We start from the raw sequence: 21508 nt of genomic DNA, 5'->3' as shown, positions 1-21508 counted from the left end.
TGTGTAACTTTTTCATCCCCATATCAGGGACGTTTTCTGTCATTATTTCTTCAAATAGATTTTCTAATCCTTGCTGCTCTTCTTTGCCTTCTGGCAGCCCTATTATACATATATTACTTCGTTTTGCATTGTCCCAAAGCTCCCTTAGGCTCTCCTCCTGCTTTTAATATTTTTCTCCAGTTAGTGTTTAGATTGGGCTTGTCTCTCTATCTTATCTTCTAACTCACTAATTCGGTCCTCTTTTTCTTCTAGTCTACTGTTGAAACCTTCCGTGGTGTTTTTGATTGTAGCTATATCACATTTGATTTCTTCCTGATTTTTGCATAGGTTGTTGATTTTTCTCGTCCATCCGGTGTATGAACTGTATGACCATTACTCTGAATTCTTTATCTGTTTCATGCTTCCGTTTCACTTATTTCTTTTCTTGGCAATTTCTCATTTTCTTCCCTCTGGGGATTGTTTTGTTGTCTCCCCATTCTTACTATCACCAGAATTTTCATATGTCGAGTTGCAGGGGCCTGCACCATGTGCAGTGGGAGCTTCGCACCCCCCAGTGTCACTGAGGAGCTCCAACACCGCAACGTGTGGCTGCCGTGGATTGGTGGGAGCCATGCTCACCCAGGATCAGAGTCACAGGCGCTTAGTGTGGCATCGTGTACGCATCTAGAATCAGGGACCTTGCTTGAGCTGCGCTAAAATAGAGACCTCGCTGGTGTGTGCCAAAAAATCACAGTCCCCTAGCGTATGTCAGGGGTCAGAGACCTCCTGTGTCCGTGTCGAGATTTGAGTATCAGAGTCTCTGTTGCTTGGTGCAGCCTTGTGCCAAGAATCAGGGTCCCTGTTTGTGCATGCACCAAGAATTGGGGTCACTGCTCTTAGTGTGAATGCACTAGGAATCAGAGATCCCAGGTGCACACAATGAGAAACAGATTGAAGTCACTGGTGCTCAGTGCTGCCTCTCACGTGGAGAATCAGGGTCCCCGGTCTGCTTGGGCGGCCGGGTTTCACAGTCACACTGTGTTGGCAGGAGGTCCACTCCTGCCCTGCGGAAAACAGACTTCTGTGTGCACTTGCCCTGAATCAAAGGTGGCACTGCCGCCCTATGTGGGCGTGGGTTCTGGTCACGCGGGTGTTCACTGCAGGAAACATACTCCCCGTGTCTGTGCACCCAGGCTCAAATTCAGCGCAGCCCTCCAGTGTGGGCACGGGACCTGGTCATGGGAAACAAACTCCCTGAGTTCGCATGCTCAGGCTCAAATTCAGCTCCCCAAGTTTGCACACCCAGGCTCAAATTCAGCAAAGCCTCCCTGCATGGGCATGGTGTCTGGTCACGGGAGACAAGCTCCCTGAGTTTGCACACCCAGGCTCACATTTGTGCAGCCTCCCTGTGTGGGCCCAGGGTCTGGTCGCGGGAAACAAACTCCCCAAGGTCGTGCACCCAGGCTCAAATTCAGCACAGCCTCCCTGCGTGGGCATGGGGTCTGGTCACAGGAGACAAGCTCCCCGAGTTCGCTCACCCAGGATCAAATTCAGTGCAGCCTCCCTGCGTGCACCTGGGGTCTGGTCGCGGGAAACAAACTTCCTGTGTCCACACACCCAGGCTCAAATTCAGGTAGAGCCACCGCTGCTGTGTGTGAGCAGGAGGCCTGTTATTGCGGAGAGGGTCTGGCAGTTCTTATGCCACTGCCACGGGGCGGGCAGGGAGGGGGATTAGCTCTGTGACTCACAGAAATCGCAGCCGGGGTGCCTCGGGTCTTGGTGTCCATGGGTCTGTAGCTGTGGTCGCAGGTCTTTTACCCAAGTGGCTATAGGGTCCTGGTTTGCGACTGAGACCAGATTGGGTAGTGGCAAGGCTAGGATCCTAGTCTCAAGCAGTTCTGTTCTTCAAGATGGCATGGTCTCTGTGCCGGCGGTGTCCTCCCTGGAGTGTTTGTGGTGGCAGCAGGGTTTCACCGTCTAAGACTGCCAGTTTGGCAGCCCCTTGGAAGACCTGCAGGATCTAACTGTCCCCAGCTCTCACTCACACACACCACTCATGTCCACACACTCCTCTATCGCTCCCTCACTCTCTCACACACTCTTCCTCCCTACTTTCTTGCCGGTTGCTATCTTGGATCCCCAAGTGGATTTTTAAAATTTAAAATATTGAGGATTTTTTTTCAGAGAACTTACTGTTATTGATTTCTAATTAAACTTGTGCTCAGGGAACATACTTTTAAATTTACTAAGACTTGCTTTATGGCTCAGAATTTGGTCTGTCTTGATAAGTACTGTGTGTATACTTGAGGAGAATGTGTACTTTGCTGATACTGGGTAGAGTCTTTTATAAAATGTCAGTCATGTCATGTTCATTGACAGTGTTGTTCAAGTCTAATATAATATAGACTTGCTGGTTTCCTTCTATTTCTTTTATCATTTTGTTATAATGTACCCTGCGAATCACAGAAGGACGCCTCAAGAAGTCGAATTAAAGAGTCACATTTATTGCAATCCGGGACTATGAGAGGCCATTCCCCAAATCTCATAGTCCCGGATTGCAATAAATGTGACTCTTTAATTCGACCTCTTGAGGCGCCCTTCTGTGATTCGCGGGATACATTACAACATTTGGAGGCCCCCCAGCAAGATGCAGACCCTTAGGGGGTGCTGTTTCGGATGCAAAGGGAGGCTGAACCTCCCCTGAACCGTTTGTGGAGACTGAGGGGTCTCTCTAGGGGGTGCGCACCCTGAGAAGTTCCAGGGCCCCAGAGAACTCCCCTTTGGATCCAGCTAGCGGACAGGGGACGTTGACCCGTCCCTAAAAAATTCATCGAAGTCACCTGAAAAACCTTTAGAGGTGAGTTCTGGGACCGGTCACTGGTGGTGGACTCAAAAGAGGGCTGGACACAGCGGAACCTTGGAATTCGACCGCCCGACACGACAGCGTCTGGGGGTCCTGGTCTGGGCAACCTTAGGTTGCATTTGTCTGGTTTGTTTTGTCTTTGTTCTTTGTTGTCTTTGTCTTTGTCAAAGTGGGTCAGGGATTGTGTGAATGGATTACTGATGTAGTTTATCAGGGATCTCTAAGGGACTTTTCCTGTATCTGGAGGAATGGCTTCTAGACAGTATTCACCGTCTCTGGGACTTCCGGAGGGAAGTCAAAACTAAGAGAAGCGTTCCTAGGCAGTTTTCTACTGCCTCTGTTCAGGGATTTGTTCTGTATCTCTGCACAATTGAAACTGATTTGTTGATATTTGTGGTGTAAATGTGGCATGCGCCAGTGTAAAAGTGTTTTTAGGTTTGTTTCTGTTTTGTTTTCTTAAAAAACCTTCTAAACATCTCCTGAGTTTCCGTGGTGATTCAAAGTTTTTAATGGGGAATGTTATCTGTCTTTATTGTTGAAATATGTCTTTGTTGTTTAAAATTGTTTAGCTAGTGAAATTTCTGTTTGTGTCTCTTAAAAAATATGAATGTATTGCTAATCTGAGGAATGTTAACTATTTACATGTCACCTAAAAATTAAGGCTAAGAGTTCTAACTGGAAAGTATGCCTTTGGTGTGATGGAGGAAGGTAAAGAGAAATACTTAATGGAAGGTCTGAGGCATGGTTATGCATTTTTGAAGGACATAGAAAGAAGGTTTGAAGGCTAATTTGAAAGTGTGAAATTTGTGAAGGTTGTGTATGTGATGAGAAGGAAAAGAGAAATGTTGAAAGAAAGTTGAATGGATGATAGGCCAGTAAGCTAGAACAAGTAAAATAGGGAAACTGAGCAGAAATCCTATCTCCCCTAAACCAAGGACACTTGGGAGTAAATGCTTTGCATTTGCCTCCCTAAACAAAGGTTAAATAGTTTATGTCAATCTGATTAGTGTCATTTGCTGTCCACACCCAAGGACAAATGAAGTTAGAAAATAAGCCTTGTTTTGATTAGTTCTTTTGTTCAGGTATTTCTTAAGGAGGAGGCAACCCGGTCCCTCCTTGCAACATGAGTAATAGCTCCTCCTCAAACTCGACTGTCTTAGAATGTATGTTAAGGAATTTTAAAATTGCTCAAAACCTTGCTGCCTTGAGTCTGGTTCTGCGTGTGTAAGAAAAGACAGAGTAAGGTTTAGTAGCAGGAGTGAAGAGGCAGGCAGGGCAGGAGCAGACCAGAAGAAGCTGGCAAGGCCATCCAAACCACCCAGCCGCTATTGGCCAGAGCCGCCTGAAGCAGACCTCCTCGGACTGGCAACAGCTGACTCTGACTAGGACAGACTGGGCTCTTTCCAACTGGGCCCCCATGAGCCGATGGTCGAAATGAAAATCGGGGGCCAGACTGTGAACTTTATGGTTGATACAGGGGCAGAGTACTCGGTAGTTACTCAGAAGGTAGCTCCCCTCTCAGGACAGGAAGTCACCATTATTGGACCTACCGGGACCACAGCTGCAGACTATTCTGCCGCCCCTGCTGATGTCAGTTAGGCGGCCACCAGGTGGTTCATGAATTCCTGTATTTGCCAGTTGGCCTGGTCCCTCTAATGGGCAGAGATCTTTTAGCCAAAATGGAAGCAGAAACCACTTTTGCCCCAGATGGCTCAGCATAGCCTTGGCTAGGTGAAGAGACCTCCCCAATGATCCTGTCCTTAACAGTGCTGAGGAAGGAAGAATGGAGACTTTATACCCCCCAGCCAAAGGCCCCCACATCTGTTCCTGTCAGGCCCCCATCAGGGGACTTGGACGGTGTTCCTGATATCTGCTCAAGATCCCAAGACTGTAAAAGTACTTGTTCACTGAAAGGGTGTAAGTGTGGATGTTTATTTGATGTTTGTATGTCTACTTAGGTATAATTATTTGTTCATGTAAGTGTGGAAGTCTGCAAGAAAAAAAAAATGTTTGATTTAAGGCTGAGTGCTCTGACCGATAGCAAAACGCCCTGAGCGGCCGCTGGGTTCTTTTCCCAAGGGCGCTTGCTCTCTGTCAGAGGTGGAATCAGCCCGCCTAACTAGTAAAAATTTTTGTCTATGTTTGTGTACTAGGGACTTTGATTTGCTCTGTGATATTTCTGTGTTGGGTTGAAATTTTGTAATTCTAGAGTAGATTTAAAGGTATTTGTGGCTTTTCTTGTCTGATTTGGACATTTCTCAGGGCAGAGAGAATTTATGGGCCCTTCCCCCTGCCTGTGCTGAATTGAGGATCTTTCAGGAGACCCTCCAGGCTTTTAGTAAAATTTCCCTGCACACCCTTGTCATCCTCTGCCTTCTTTTCCAAGCCGACTAAGAGTCATTTCCCTCCACAGGAATTGTCTTCCTCTAACTCACAATGGGAAATGATACAGGCCAGTGCCATTTGGCTTGCTGGCTAAAGGAAGACAATGGGCCCTGGAGTCTGTGAAGGTGGGCGGGAATGAAGCTGGTCTGAATGTGCTGAAAGGGTTCGGTACCTGTTGCTGCCAGCAGAGGGGCTGATATCCCCTTCCAGTGCACTCTCTTGGGAGAGGCCTGATCGCTGCTCTGTCACAGGGGACTGGTACGATGGCAGGGGCCTGGTACCCAACTCACTGCCACAGGAGCGCTTTGTAATGAAAATGCCTTTCCCCTGTGGTGGGAGCACCTCTACTGTCACCTGGGAACCTGCGCCTATCCGGTTCCCATCTCCCGCGCCCTCTGGCCCTCTGCTCACCCGGTTGTAATTGCCTCTCAGCCCCCGAGGGGTTATTTTGAGTAGGTGGTGAGGAGGGAAATTTCCCTGTGCCTCCTTGTGCCTCCCTGCGCCCCAATAAGACCCAAGAACCCCAGGGGACAAGGCCTCCTTGGCCTCCTTGGCCACTATTCACCGTGTTCTGTTAGGGGTTTGGGGCGGGGGGGGGGGGGGGGGGGGACTTAAAAGGCAGCAAGCAGTTAGAAAAAGAAACTCCAAAAATTAGAAGGATTTGAAGGAATGAATCAGTCACAGCTGGTAGAGGTAGCCCAGAAAGTCTTTAACAATAGGGACACACTGGAGGAGAAGCAGGACAAGAGAATGACTAAGGCAGTGGTAGCTGCATTAAGAGAAACGGGCACCAAGACAAAAGGAGAAGGGGAATGGAAAAAGGGAAAGAAAAGGCCGGCAGCAAACTAGGAAGGAATTAGTATGCCTATTGTAGGAAGTAGGGGCAGAGAGAAATTCTGGAAGAGAGAATATCCTGGTAAGTTAACAAAGGAAAGCGGAAGGCTGAGGGAAAACCCAGGCTCTGAAGGAATTACACTCAGGGAAGTGGACGAATAGGGCCAGGACTCCTTTTCCTTGAACCCCTTAGAGCCCAGAATAATAATTTTTATAAATAGGACCCCCAATTAGTTTCCTGGTGTACTCTGGAGCAGCCTATTCAGTCTTGACAGAGCCAACGGGACCCATAACATCTAAGAAGACATCGGTCCAGGGAGCCACCAGACAAACTGCCTTTTTCCTTGGACATCAAAGAGGACTGTGGACCTTGGAAAGAACACGGTAACACGTTCGTTTCTGGTCATGCCAGTTTGTCCGTACCCCTTACTTGGATGTGATCTCTTACAGAAACTACAGGCCACCATATCCTTCGAGGGGGACTGAGCACTCTCAGATGAATATTTCTTGCAGGAAAGGGCCAAGGTGACTCTGCTTACTTGTGGAAAGTACATCTCTTTCCCATGGTTTGGGCAGAAAACAGCTCTCCCCCCGCCCCCCCCCCCCGGGGTTAGCAAGTCATCAAGCTCCTGTAGTAGTCCAAATTGCAAGCCACCGCCACTCCAGCTCGGGTTCGGGAATTTTTAGGGGCAGTTGGATACTGCCGCCTGTGGATACTGGGGTTCGCGGAGATTGCTGAACCTCTGTGCTCAAGTGCTGGGGAGGCGCAGCTGTTAAACTGGACCAAAGTGAAGCAACGGGCCTTTGAGAAAGAAGGCTCTCGTCTCAGCACCTGCCCTAGCCTTGCCAGATGTCAGGAAGCCCTTCCACCTCTAGTGAGTTGCCGGGAGCCGGTCCATCCTTGCTGTTTCAAAGGACCTGGCATATATGGCATACTGTTCTTAAAATGTTTGCTCACCTTCTTGGCACTATGTGTTTTAACCAAGGTCTCCTCTCTGAGAAAGGTTGTTTCCCCAGGTAGGGATTTTCCCCTGAAGTTAGGGAGGGAATAAAACCCCTCAACTAAGTGCCAGGCAGGTAATTAATTACTTTAACTACAAACAGTCATGCTTAAGCTACATAATCTTTACTCCCTGGAATGGAGATAAGAAACGCCCTAACCTTTGGAATAGAGATTGATAGGATTGAATCAACTGGTATAAATACAGATGTAACAAGACAGCAAGAGACAGAACTTAGAAGACAGAACCATGGACACAGAATCTAGACACAGAACCTACACAGAACCTAAAGACAGAAGAACTTTGCTGGAGAGAACATGGCAAAAGATCCTGGACAGAAACTGGCCACAGAACCTAGAGACAGAACCTAGCGAGAGAACCTGGCTACAGAGCCTGGATAGAACGTGGCAAGAGAACCTGACTAGAACCTGGTGACTGAACCTGGCTGGAGAACCTGGACAGAAGCTGGCTGGAGAACCTAGCAAGAGAACATGGACACAGAACCTGGCTGGAGATCCTGAACAGAACTTGGCTGGAGATCCTGGCTAGAGATCCTGGCTAGGCTGCTGATCAACTGAATGCTGTCTCTGTGTCATTCCTTCTTCGCCGACTCCGTCCACACCTTTGGGGACCCCTGGACCTGCTGGGGTTGGACCCCAGCAGTGAGTGAGGTAAGGGCCATTGCCAAAGGGGTTCTCACCCAGATTCTAGGGTCCTTGGAAGAGACCTGTGGCCTATCTGTCTAAGAGAAGGAGGCAGATAAGCTGACTTCGGGCCAGGAACTAGCCCTGACAACACCCCATGCTGTGGAAGCCCTCCTTCGAGGTGCTCTGGAGAGATGGATTTCAAACACCAGGGTCACCCAGTACCAAGCTGCCAAGGAAGCCGCCCAAAAACCAGTGGGGCCTTTACAAGAGGAGGAATTGACAGAACAGAAGCAAGCTACCAGAGGACCAAATGCTTGGTGGACTCTACCAAATGGCAGACTGTTGGTCCCAGAGGCTCTAGGTCAGACTTTAGTTGCCCAGTTACACCAGGCTACCCACATAGGTCTCACCAAGACTTCTGAACTTTTGTGAGGCAGGTCACAGGTAAATGCTAAGCAAGGTAAGAGGGTCCCCCTGGGAATTCAGGCCCAGGGAAACTCCCCAGGTAGCATTGGGAGGTGGATTTCACAGAGATTAAGCCACCGGCATTAGGGTCCGAGTACCTGCTAGTTTTTATAGACTCTTTCTCGGGATGGGTTGAAGTTTAGCCCACCAGGACAGAAACTGCCTCTATAATGGTCAAGAAATTACTCCAGGAGATTATACCTAGACTAGGGGCCCGGTGCACGAAATTCGTGCACTGGGTGTGTGTGGGGAGGGGAGTGTCCCACAGCCCAGCCTGCCCCCTCTCACATACTGGGAGCCCTCAGGCGTTGACCCCCATCACCCTCCAATCGCAGGATCGGCCCCTTGCCCCCCATCACTGGTTCTGCCCCCAGCCCAGGCCTGATGCCTCGGCCAGAGGCGTAGACCCCCATCACCCTCCGATCGCCTGATCGGCCCCTTGCCCACGCCTGACGCCTCTGCCAGAGGTGTCAGGCTTGGACAGGGGACCCCCATCTCCCCCTGATCACTGGCTCTGGCCCACGCCCAGGCCTGAGGCCTCTGGCCCAGGAATCATGCCTGGGCAGGGGACCCCCATCTCCCTCTGATCGCTTGCTCCACCCCCCGCCCAAGCCTGACGCCTCTGACCCAGGCTTCAGGCCTGAGCAAGGGGACCATCATATCCCCCCAATCCCCGGCTCCGCCCCCCACCCAGGCCTGATGCCTCGGCCAGAGGAGTTGACCCTCATCACCCTCCGATCACCAATCACCGGATCAGCCCCTTGACCAGGCCTGAGGCCTCTGGCAGAGGTGTCAGGCCTGGGCAGGGGACCCCCAGCTCCCTGCGGTTGCAGGCTCCGCCCCTGCCCAGGCCTAACGCCTCTGGCCTAGGCATCCGGCCCGGGCAGCGGGGACCCGCAGCTGCAGCGGCCCCGCGATCGTGGGCTTCGCTTTAGGCCCAGGCAAGGGACCCCTAGCTCCCGGGACTGCCAGCTTCCGTGCCCAGCTCCCATCGCTGGCTCCACCCCTACTTCCTGCTATCACTGGCCAGGGCGGAAAAGGCACCTGATTCTCCGGTCATGGCTGGGGGGCAGGGCAAAGGCGGCCCCAGAGCCGCCTTTGCCCTGCCCCCCAGCTCTTAGCTCCCCCCTGGGTTTCTGATCACTGTCAGTGGCAGGGGGCTTCTTCCTGCTTTCCCTTTCGCCTCCCTGCATTGTGCCTACATATGCAAATTAACTGCCATCTTGTTGGCAGTTAACTGCCAATCTTAGTTGGCAGTTAATTTGCATATAGCTCTGATTAGCCAATGAAAAGGGTATCGTCGTACGCCAATTACCATTTTTCTCTTTTATTAGATAGGATTGGGGCTATCAGCAGTTATAGGATCAGATATCAGCTCGACTTTGTAGCCAAGGTATCTCAAAGTCATAAATTGGAAACTCCATTGTGCATACTGGCCACAGATTCAAGGCAGGTATGAACAGGACTCTAAAAGGATTTTAACTAAATTTATCCCAGAAACCGGTGAAAACTGGACCAACCTCCTACCCTTTGCCTACTTATAGGCCAGGTGTACCCCCAACCGGGAGGGGTTCTCTCCTTTTGAAATCATGTTTGGTAGACCTCCCCCGATCCTACCCAACGTTAGGGGAGGAATTAAAATTTAAAAGTCATAACCGTTCCTTGCTCAAGTCCTTGCAGGCTCTGCAGTATACCCAGAGAGCCACCCATAAGCTTGTTCGAGACGCCCTGCCAGTGCCCACCTCGGACACTGTACATCCTTTCCAGCCTGGGGACTCAGTGTGGGTAAAGAAGTTCATGACCCAAGGACTCACCCCAACTTGGAAAGGACTATTACACTGTCGTCCTGCTGACGGCATCCAGAACTGGCCACACCACTCCCAGCTCCTGCACCAGGAAACAGCCTTGATCCCGGCAGCCAGCTGCCTCATCCGTGAGATCCCTAGTCTGGGATCCACGCAAGCCAGGAGGAGGCTCGACGTCTGCAAGAGTGGAACTGGACTTCAGTGAGGACAGTACTGATGGGGACCATGGCACTAGGGCACTTGGTAACTGTAAGAACATTTTTTTTTCTAGCCAGTGAGAAAGTCCAGGGCCAAATGGGGCTAGATGTGATAGGGGACAGGAGAGCAGGAACAGAATAGAGAATGCCCCTAAAAGAAGTGGGGTGAGTAAATGAAAATTAAATGTGCCAAGCTGGCAGTTTAGAAAAATTAATTCTGTCAAACTACTTGTAGTTAAGGGGCAGTACAATCCCCTAACTAGTAAAGATGAGTCCATGATTTGACTCATGTACATAAAACCAGGGGGAATGAAGTATGGTAGCAATCATTTCAGGTGGAGGCTATAGTTTAACTCTAGTCCTGTTGTTTGGCTTAACAATAGAAAAGTTATTTTGATTTTTCTTAATTGTATAAATCATCCCATTCGATTGAATGACTATCCCATTGATTGTTATCTTACTGGTTTTAGAAAGCACATTCTTCTGTACCTGGGAAACAGGACAGCACAATTATCCTAAATTGTCTTAGTGGCCACAGATAATGTGTTCCAGTTGACTCAGTGGTCCCAAGACCAGGACAGCACAATTACTCTAAATTGCCTCGATGGCTCTAGATAATGAATTCCTGGCAACCCAGTGGTCTCAAGACCTGAGGGTTCTAGATAATGTGTTTCTGTTAATTCAATGATCCAGAGACCCAAAACTGTAATTTAGATAACATGCTGCTTCTGCTTCTGTAAACTGCTCTTTTGCAAAACAGGTTCCTCATTCCAAACCTTGAGATGTAATCAATACCTTTGTGATCTTTGCCTATATAAGTCTGGTTTTGCCACCATCTTATCACTATGAGATTTGGGAATGATCCCTCATAGTCCCGGATTGCAATAAATGTGACTCTTTAATTCGACTTCTTGAGGCGTCCTTCTGTGATTCGCGGGGTACATTACAACAATTTATTGAGAGAAAGGTATTAAAATATCTGGATCTAATTGTGGATTTGTCTATTTCTCTTTATAGTTCTGTTAATTATTGCTTCATGTATTTTTAAGCTCTGTAGTTTGGGATGTAAATGTTTAGAATAATTCTAACTTTTAATTAACCCCTTTATTATTATGAAATGACCTACTTTATACACGTTTATATTCTTATCTAATATTAATATAGCTACTACAGCTTTCTTTTGACCAGTGTTAGCATGGTATATATTTTCCTCACCTTTTTGTTTTTAGCCTGCTTTTATATTTCATGTTTTTATATCTAAAGCACATTTCCTATAGGCAGCATATAGGTGCATCTTATCTTTTTATCTTTATCTGGCACTAGGATAAAAAGATAAGCTACTACAGGGTGGGGCAAAAGTAGGTTTATGACTGTGAGTATGTGAAACAAAGTTTATTCCTTTTTTTAAAAATATAGATTATTATTTTTTTACAGAGAGGAAGGGAGAGGAATAGAGAGTTAGAAACATTGATGAGAGAGAAACATCGATCAGCTGCCTAAGAACAACTATATGCCAACAAGGTGGACAATGTAGATGAAATGGACAAATTCCTAGAAAAATACTATCTCCCCAAATTGAATCGATCAGTTGTTGGCATATAGTTGGAATCAAACCTGGGACCCTTCAGTCCGCAGGCCGACGCTCTATCCACTGAGCCAAACCAGTCAGTGCTATTCCTTTTATTTAATAACTCTTTATTATTGAAAGTATTACATACATCCTGTTTGCACCCCACCCAGGCTCTTACTGCCCCATTTGTCTGTGGCCATGAGCCATGCATATATACATACAAGGTCCTTGGTTGATTACTTCCCATCCACCCACCCTGCCCCGCCTTCCCTCTTGAGATTCACCACTGTTCCATGCTTCCATGTCTCTGGATCTACTCCTTTCATCGGTTTATTTTGTTACTTAGATTCCACATATGAGTGAGGTCATGTGATATTTGTCTTTCTCTGACTGACTTATTTCACTTAGCCTGATACTCTCCAGGTCCCTTCATGCTCTCTCCAAGGGTAAGAGATCCTTCTTTTTTACTGCTGCATAGTATTCCATGTTATAAATATACAACAGCTTTTTTATCCACTCATCTACTGATGGGCACTTGAGCTGTTTCCAGATACTAGCTATTGCAAATTGTGCTGCTATGAACATAGGGGTGCATACATTCTGATTGGTGTTTCAGATTTTTTAGTATGTATTCCTAGAAGTGGGATCACTGGGTCAAATGTCAGTTCCATATTTAATTTTTGAGAAAACACCATACTATTTTCCTTAATGGCTGCACCAGTCTGCATTCCCACCAGCAGTGTACTAGGGTTCTCTTTTTTCCACATCCTTGCCAGCACTTGTCATTTGTTGATTTGTTGATGGTAGCCATTCTGACAGGTGTGAGGTGATACCTCATTGTCCTTTTGACTTACATCTCTTTGATCAGTGACTTTGAGCATTTTTTCATATATCTCTCGGCCATCTCTATGTTCAGTATCTATTTAGGTCCTTTGCCCATCTTTTAATTGGATTGCTGGTCTTCCTTTTGTTAAGCTGTATGAGTTCCTTATATATTTTTGATATTAACCCTTTATCAGATGTAGGTGTCATTGTCAGATATGTTCTCCCACACAGTGGGCTCCCTTTGCCTTTTGTCGATGGTTTCTTTTGCTGTGCAGAAGCTTTTTATTTTGATGTAGTCCCATTTATTTATTTTCTCCTTACTTTCCCTTGCCCTAGGAGATATATCTGTAAACATATTGCTAGGAGAGGTATCTGAGATTTTGCTGCCTATGGTTTCTTCTAGGAGTTTTATGGTTCCAAGACTTACATTTAAGTCTTTTATCCATTTTGAATTTATTCCTATGTATGGTTTAAGTTGGTGGTCTAGTTCCATTTTTTTTGCAATGTATCTGTCCAATTTTCCCAACACCATTTATTGAAGAGACTCTCTTGACTCCATTGTCTGCTCTTGCCTCCTTTGTCAAATATTTGAGTATAATGGCTTAGATCCGTGGTCGGCAAACTGTGGCTCACGAGCCACATGTGGCTTTTTGGCCCCTTGAGTGTGGCTCTTCCTAAGCCTTAGGAGTACCCTAATTAAGTTAATAACAATGTACCTACCTATATAGTTTAAGTTTAAAAAATTTGGCTCTCATAAGAAATTTCAATAGTTGTACTGTTGATATTTGGCTCTGTTGACTAATGAGTTTGCCAACCACTGGCTTAGATCGATTTCAGGGATCTCTGTTCTGTTCCATTGATCCATATGCCTGCTCTTCTGCCAGTACCAGGCTGTTTGGATTACAATGACTTTGTAGTATAACTTGCAATCTAGTATTGTGATTCCTCCAACTTTGTTCTTCTTTCTCAGGATTGCTGCAGCTATTTGGGGTCCTTTTTGGTTCCATGTAAATTTTTGGAGTATTTGTTCTAGATCCATGCAATATGCCATTGGTATTTTAATAGGGATTGCATTGAATCTGTAGATTGCCTTGGGTAGTATGGACATTTTAATGATGTTGATTCTACCAATCCATGAACACGGTATATTCTTCCACTTCTTTATATGTTCTTATATCTCTTTTTTCAAAGTCCCGTAGTTTTCCAGGTACAGGTCTTTTGTCCCCTTGGTTAACTTTATTCCTAAGTGTATTAATTTTTTGTTGCCATTGTAAATGGGATTGTTTGTTTCTCTTTCTGAGAATTCATTATTGATGTATAAAAATCCATCAATTTTTGGATGTTGATTTTGTATCCTGCTACATTGTCAAATTCATTTATTAAATCTAGTAATATTTTGGTGGAATATTTAGGATTTTCTGTGTACAGTATCATTTCATCTGCAAGTAATGTGAGTTTTACTTCCTCCTTTCTAATTTGAATGCCTTTTATGTTTTCTTCTTGCCTGATCACTGAGGCTAGGACTACCAGTACTATGTTGAATAAGAGTGGTAAAAGTAGACATCCCTGTTTTGTTCCTGTTCTTAGGGGAAATGGTTTTAGGTTTTGCCCATTGAGTATGATGTTTGCTGTAGGTTTGTCATATATGGCCTTTAATATGTCAAGATATGCTCCCTCTATTCCCACTTTGCTGAGAGTTTTTATAAAAAAGGGTATTGGAATTCCTTTTCTGTGTCTATTGATATGATCATGTGATATTTGTCTTTCAGTTTGTTTATGTGATGTATCACATTTATTGATTTGCGAATATTATACCAGTCCTGCGTCCCTGGAATAAATCCGACTTTGTCATGGTTTATGATCTTTTTAATATATTACTGGATGTGATTTGCTAATATTTTGTTGAGGATTTTAGTGTCTATGTTCATTGGGAATATTGGTCTGTATTTCTATTTCTTTGTAGTGTTTTATCTGGTTTTGGAATTGGGATAATTCTGGCCTCATTAAAAGAGTTTGAAGGTGTTCCTTCCTTTTGGATTTTCTGAAATAGTTTGAGGAGTATAGGTGTTATTTCTTCTTTGAATGTTTGGTAAAAGTCCCCTGTGAAACTGTCTGGACCTGGCCTTTTGTTTGCTGGGAGTTTTGTGATTACTCCTATTTCATCAGTTGTTATTGGCCTATTCATGTTTTCACATTCTTCCTTTTTTTTTTTTTTTTTTTTTTTTGTTTTTTTTTGTTTTTTTTTTAAATTAAATCTTTATTGTTCAGATTATTACATTTGTTCCTTTTTTTTTCCCCCCCCATAACTCCCCTCCTCCCAGTTCCCGCCCCACCCTCCTCCCTCACTCCCCACCCACTGTCCTCATCCATAGGTGCACGATTTTTGTCCAGTCTCTTCCCACATCTCCCACACCCCTTTCCCCCCCAAGAATAGTCAGTCCATTCCCTTTCTATGTCCCTGATTCTATTATAATCAACAGTTCATTCTGTTCATCAGATTATTTATTCACTTGATTCTTAGATTCACTTGTTGATAGATGCATATTTGTTGTTCATAATTTGTATCTTTACCTTTTTCTTCCTCTTCCTCTTCTTAAAGGATACCTTTCAGCATTTCATATAATCCTGGTTTGGTGGTGATGAACTCCTTTAGCTTTTCCTTATCTGTGAAGCTCTTTATCTGACCTTCAATTCTGAATGATAGCTTTGCTGGATAAAGTAATCTTGGTTGTAGGTTCTTGGTATTCATCACTTTGAATATTTCTTGCCATTCCCTTCTGGCCTGCAAAGTTTCTGTTGAGAAATCAGCTGACAGTCGTATGGGTATTCCCTTGTAGGTAACTGAGTTTCTTTCTCTTGCTGTTTTTAAGATTCTCTCTTTATCTTTTGCTCTTGGCATTTTAATTATGATGTGTCTTGGTGTGGTCCTCTTTGGATTCTTTTTGTTTGGGGTTCTCCGCGCTTCTTGGACCTGTAAGTCCATTTCTTTCACCAGGTGGGGGAAGTTTTCTGTCATTATTTCTTCAAATAGGTTTTCAATATCTTGCTCTCTCTCATCTTCTGGCACCCCTATAATTCTGATGTTGGTACGCTTGAAGCTGTCCCAGAGGCTCCTTACACTATCCTTGCATTTTTGGATTCTTTTTTCATTTTGCTTTTCCGGTTGGATGTTTTTTGCTTCCTCGCATTTCAAATCATTGACTTGATTCTTGCGCTCCTCTGGTCTGCTGTCGGGCGTCTGTATAATATTCGTTATTTCAGTCTGTGTGTGCTTAATTTCTAGTTGGTTCCCCAATATAAGATCGAGGGTCTTATTAGTTTTCGTGTAGATCTCATTAAGTTTATCGGCAGCTTCTAAACAGTTCTTGAGAGACCTTAAAAGTGTGGTTCTGAACTCTATTTCTTCCATTGACAATTTTGTCCTGTTTCTTTGTCTCTGCATTTTGTTATGCTTCCTTGGTGCACCCCCTAGTGGTCTTTGTTCGCAGTCTTATAGATAAATCTTGATTGTTGTAGCTAATTCCAGGGAGGGATTGACCTCCAGGCCACGTGGCTATGAGAATCAGCTGTGTCAGCAGTGAGAGAACTTCTGTCCTCTAGGGAGGTGCTAATCTAGCCTTTGCCTGAGGCTATCCGGCAAATGCCTCTGTGCAGGGCTTGGGCGGGGCGGGTCCCACAGGATCAACAGGGTGGGCCGGAGAGAGCAGTTATGGCGGCTCTCAGTCCTGTCCCAAGGGGCTCTGCCTCTCTGAGTCCCAGCACCCGCTGCAAAGCTCGGAGAGAAAGCTGCACTCGCTCTGACCGAAGCCAGACAGTCCCGCTTCTCCCGTTTGAGTCTGGGTCCCTAAAGACTCACCTGTATCTGGTGCTCAGAGTCTGCGACTCCCTCCCGATTGAAAACAACAACCGCGCCCTCCGCCGCCAGCCCGCTCCGCGTACTCCGCACCTCAGAATTTGACTTCAGCACTGCGCCTCCTCTGAGTGTCCGTATGCGTTTCTCTTTCCTCCTAGTTGTAGGACTTCCACTCAGCCAGCGTTCCTGTGGTTCTGGGTGATGTCCCTTCCATTTTTTGGTTTCACTTTTGAAGTAGTTGTTCAAAGCAGCAAACTCCGGCGTTAACCTATGCCGCCATCTTGGTTCTCCTCTTTTCACATTCTTCCTGATTCAATTTGGGGAGATAGTATTTTTCTAGGAATTTGTCCATTTCATCTACATTGTCCACCTTGTTGGCATATAGTTGTTCTTAGTATTTTCTTACAATCTTTTGTATTGCTGTGGTGTCCGTGGTTATTTCTCCACCTTCGTTTCTGATTTTATTTATTTGGGTCCGCTCTCTTTGTTTCTTGATGAGTTTGGCTAACAGTTCATCAATCTTGTTTATCTTTTCAAAGAACCAGCTCTTAGTTTCATTGATTTTTTTGTCTCTGTTATTTATTTCTGCCCTAATCTTTATGATTTCCTTCCTTTTACTTACTCTTGGATTTTTGTTGTTGTTCTTTTCTATTTCTTTAAGTTATAGTGTTAAATAGTTTATTGTTGATTTTTTCTTAACTGCTTTCTCAGGACTCCTTTTGCTGTGTGCCTGTGATTTTGGGTTGTTATGTTTTCATTTTCATTTGTTTCCAGGAAGTTTTTTTATTTCTTTCTTGATTTAGTTGGTTACCCATTCATTGTTTAATAACAACCTATTTAGTCTCCATGTGTTTGAATGTTTTGGGATTTTTTACTATAGTTGATTTCTAATTTCATTCCACTGTGATCTGTGAAGGTGCTTGATATAATTTCAGTCTTCTTGAACTTCTAGAGACTTGTTTGTCTCCTAACATGTAGCCAATCTTTGTGGATGGTCCTTGTGCACTTGAGAAGAATGTGTATTCTAGAGTTTTGTGGTTAAATGTTCTGTAACTGTCAATTAAATTCATCTGATCCATTGTGTTCTTTAGAATCACTGTTTCCTTGTTAATTTTTTGTGTGGAATATCTATCTGGTGAAGTCAGTTATAAGTAATTCTCTCTTTGACCGCGACCAGCATGACTAGAAAGCAGACGAGAGTCCTTGAGTAGGGATGACAGGGGATTGAGAAAATGAAAGAGACAGACACAGAGACAGTAGGGAAAGCTGGGACTGTGTGGGACAGCTGGCCCTCTGATGGAGAGACAGTGCCCCAGAGGCAGTATAGCACATTTATTTTATACAGTATGATACTAGGAAGTTTTTACTAAAGTTTAAGATAAAGGAAATTATGTGAAATCATGGTTAAAGATCAAGCTGTAATTCTTCATTCTTGTGGCCTCTTTATAATCATCACTCCTGGCCGGGCCTAGATAATTTCATCCGTTCCTTGCACCTGGCTGAACTTAGATAATGAAACCCAACCCCTGGCACCTGAGCTAAGGGTCAGGCTGACAACATACCTGCCTCTGGCATGGTATGTTTCCAGGACGTGGCTCTGTCAATGCCACTGGACTCAGCTGACAATTATCAAAGAAATGCTCATGTGCCTTCCCAGGTGCTCTCTACAGTCAATGAGGTGTTGAAGTCCTTTACTATTACTGTATTATTGTCTATCCCTCCTTTAAAGTCCTCTAGAAGTGTTTTTTTAATATATTTAGGTGCTCCTGTATTGGGTGGATATATGTTTACCAGGCTTATATCCTCTTGTTGGATCAATCCCTCTAGTATTATGTAGTGACCTTTGTTGTCTCTTCTGATGGGCTTTGTTGTGAAGTCTATTTTGTTGGATATGAGCATTGCTACTCCAGTCGATCTCTTTACTCTCATCCTCTATGTCTCTTTTGTTCTCAGGTGGGTCTCTTGTAGACAGCATATAGTTGGGTCATGTTTTTATATCCATTCAGCTACACTATGCCTTTTGATTGGAACATTTAATCTACTTACATATAAGGTTATTTTTGATAGTTACTTATTTATTGCCATTTTATTTTTGTATGCCTAGCTTTCTTCCTCTATTTCTTCTTTGCATTACAGCATTTCCTTTAGAATTTCTTGTAATGTTGGCTTGGTGGTGATGTATTCGTTTAGCCCTTTTAAAAAATTTTTTACATGGGAAGCTCTTTATTTGACCGTCTATTTTGAGTGATAGTCTTGCTGGGTATAGTAATCTTGGTTTCAGATCCTTGCTTTTCATTACCTTGAGTACTTCATGCCATTCCTTTCTGGTCTCTAGACTTTCTGATGAGAAATCAGGTGTCAGCCTTATTGGAGCTCATTTGTAAGGAACAGTTTGATTTTCTCTTACTGCCTTTAACATTCTCTCTTGGTGTTTAATTTTTAGCATTTTAATTATGTGTTTGTGCTTGGGCCTGTTTGGGTTCTTCTTGCTTTGGGTTCTCTGTGCCTCCTGAACTTGTGTGACTTTTTCCTTTACCATGTTAGGTATGTTTTCAGCTATTGTTTCTTCAAACATGTTCTCTTTCTCCTTTTCTGCCTCTTCTGGCACACCTGCTATTCGAATACTGTTACATTTCACATTGTCCAACAGCTCCCTTCTGCTATCCTCCTGTTTTTTAATTGTTTTGTTTTCTTTTTTGGTTCTTTGATTGAGTGATTTTTTCAATCCTGTCTTCTAATTCACTGATTCAGTCTTCAGCTTCCCCTAATCTGCTGTGTATTTCTTCCAAAGTGTTCTTTATTTGTGCTATGTCATTCTTTATTTCTGTTTTCATAGTTACTATATCTTTTCTCATACTGTTGAGCATTTATACCATCATTATTCAGAACTCTATATGAGATAAATTTCTTATCTCCATTTCATTTCTCTCTTTTTCTTGAGAATTCTCTAGCTCTTTCATTTAGGGGTTGTTTCTTTGTCTCCTCATTTGGCTGCCTGTTTGGGTTTGTGACTATGTATTAGGTAGATCTGCTATGCCTCTCAATCTCTAGTTCAGGACAGTGTCAAACTCTGTTTCTGACTAATTACATCAGGCAAAGATTCAAAGCCTCCAGAGATCACCTCTCTCTCCTGACTGATAGAATTTTGTCTTAAATTGCCCTAGGCAATTGTCCAGAGGGGTGGCAAGAGTTTTTGTCAACAGGGTGGGGCAATTGCTTCTGCCTGGTGGCTAATTGTTATTCTCAGTCTCTTAATAGGCTTCAGCCACTCTGCACCATTGGGCAAGATATTTTCCAATAGGGTGGATCTACTGTCTTTCCCCCAGATAAGGCTACCCATATAGCAAATGTCTGAGTGAGAAAGATGATCTTGCAGCATGAAGGAATTACTCATCACAGGAAAACTGGGTGTCTGCCTTCTGAGCTCTAACTGCAAAGTCCCTGATCCTGGCTTCTGCTCACACAGCTCTAGTGTACTCTGCCCTCCTTCTACCAGAGCACAGGGTGGGTGGCTCCACAGGGAATTTTGTGGGTTGGCCCTTTACAAGGGCGCCTGCATTTCCAGCTGTCTCTCCCTGGCAGAGAGCAACTTTGCTCCTTTTCACCACCAGATATTATGTGGGTACCCTTCTCAGTAATGGTGCTCTCTGTTGGGGGGCCCAGTTGGGAGATTAGACCCCAGAGTTCTCAGTGGCAACTCCTCACATCTGAAATATATCTCTGGAACTTCAGTTTCTGTCTGTGTGTGCCTGGCCAGCCCTTTCACGTGTCTGCCCCTCCTTCCAGTCTCTATGCAGTCTTCACTTTTGGTCCTTGGGAATCAGGGTTCTCTCTAGTGAGTCTTCTGTTGATTATTCAGGAAAGTTTTCTGTATTTTAGGCATAATTCTAGTTTGTTTCTGGGAGTATGTTTGTGCAGCTTCCACTACTCCACTACCATTTTTAATCCCCTCATTTGTTTTTTATAGAGTTTATTCTTATATTACTATTTATTAATCATTGTAATACTTTCCATATGAATAACTGTAAACCTGCTTTTGTGGCACCCTGTATATGTTACCTACAAGAAATGCACTTTAAGCCATTTGCTTTTCAGGTGATCATCATTGGGGTTAGATGTGATTCTATAATATTGCTTTTTGTTTTGTATTTGTCCCACATGTTCTTTGTTCACTTTTAATTCTTATTCTGCCTTCTTTTGGATTAATTGAGTATATTTATAATCCTATTTATCAATATCTTTTAAAGAAGACAGGCAGACAGATAAGTACTAGTAAATATAAAGTAACAAAAGTTGTAACATGGAGAAAGACATTGATGAAGAAAAACAAAGCTGGAGAAAATAATAGGAGTGATTTGGTTTGGGTAACCAGTGAAGTTTGTGGCAGTTTTCAGTAGGATGGTCAGGAAAAGTGTTACCTGAAAAAATGGCATTTAAGGAAAGACCCAAAATAGATGGATCTAGAAGAGAATTTCAGAAAGAATAGAAATTTCTAAAGCCCCAAGGTTTTTCATTATGAATGGGCATAACGTGTTCAAGAAGCAGCAAGGAGGGCAGTGTGGCTACAGCAGAGAGGCAATGGAGAGCTAGATTGTGGAGCACGTTGCATGAGTCTCTGAATGAGATGCAAAGCTACTTCAGGGCTTTGTGCTGGAAATGACATGATCTGACTTAGGTTTTAAAAAGATTACTCCTGGCTACTGTATTAAAAATAAAATGTGTTGGAAAAGGGGGAGCAAGAACAGAAACGGGAAACCCAGTTAGTAGGTTATTATCTATATATATATAACAGGCTAATATGCAAAGTATCCCCTCGGGAGTTCGACCAGGAGACCAGGAGTTCGATCGCTCTCTATGACCTGTGCTATCAGAGACAGCGTGGAACGGAGGAAGGCCCCGGCCAGCAGCCAGGGAAGGGAGGCCCTGGCTGGCAGCCAGCAGCTAGGGAAGGGAGGCCGTGGCCAGCAGCCAGCAGCTTGGGAAGAGAGGTCCCGGCCGGCAGCCGGAAGGCCCTAATTGTCCCTGATCGCCAGCCAGGCCTAGGTACCCTACCCGTGCACAAATTTCATGCACCAGGCCTCTAG

General features: G+C 44.6%; 1 protein-coding gene and 1 long non-coding RNA gene across 3 annotated transcripts in view; both read left to right on the top strand.

Annotated features, from left to right (window-relative positions):
- The window catches only part of REC114 (REC114 meiotic recombination protein), a 158295-nt gene that overhangs the window by 53926 nt on the left and 82861 nt on the right, over positions 1 to 21508 (top strand). The gene's annotated exons all lie outside the window — the stretch shown is intronic.
- On the top strand, positions 4013 to 4962 carry LOC132212250 (uncharacterized). Its single transcript, XR_009447693.1, has 2 exons — positions 4013 to 4336; positions 4517 to 4962. It is a non-coding gene; the product is annotated as an uncharacterized LOC132212250 (long non-coding RNA).

This window comes from Myotis daubentonii, chromosome 1 (assembly GCF_963259705.1).
Source record: "Myotis daubentonii chromosome 1, mMyoDau2.1, whole genome shotgun sequence".
Taxonomy (NCBI): Eukaryota; Metazoa; Chordata; class Mammalia; order Chiroptera; family Vespertilionidae; genus Myotis; species Myotis daubentonii.
This window is presented reverse-complemented; position numbering and strand designations above follow the sequence as displayed.